This window comes from Photinus pyralis, unplaced genomic scaffold (genome assembly GCF_008802855.1).
Source record: "Photinus pyralis isolate 1611_PpyrPB1 unplaced genomic scaffold, Ppyr1.3 Ppyr1.4_LG7, whole genome shotgun sequence".
NCBI lineage: Eukaryota > Metazoa > Arthropoda > Insecta > Coleoptera > Lampyridae > Photinus > Photinus pyralis.
Window position 1 is genome coordinate 10,063,927 of NW_022170738.1, and position 466 is coordinate 10,064,392.

Sequence of the window (466 nt, forward strand, 5' to 3'; positions counted from 1 at the left end):
AACTCATATTTGTTCATATAGTTAAGTATCTTTCTAGGTTGGCTATTTTTTAAGAATATATTTAGAGCAGCTCTTTAAAAATTCTTCAGACATTTGAGATTCCTTCGATTATTTTTTCACTTTCATCAACTTCTTCGAATTCTTTACATTTATCAAAGTTGTTAATATCTGTGTGATTCTTTCCTCTCTTTCTCTCTATTTAATTTTTTTTTTTATGTCGAGGTACATTCACCCTCCTTGCGATAATGCTCGAAAATTAAAACTTTTTAATTGATTACGTCCTTCTCAGACAAAAAATACGGGAATTTCGAAAGCAAATTCAAAGGGCTGTAACTTTTGAACTAGTAGCCCAATCTTGGAACTGTTTGAAATTATGGATTCTACAGGTGACATTCTATAAGAAAATGTTTTTTCCCGGTCGATCTGAGACAATTTTTTTTTCGGGCCAAAAAAAAAGGCAGTGTAT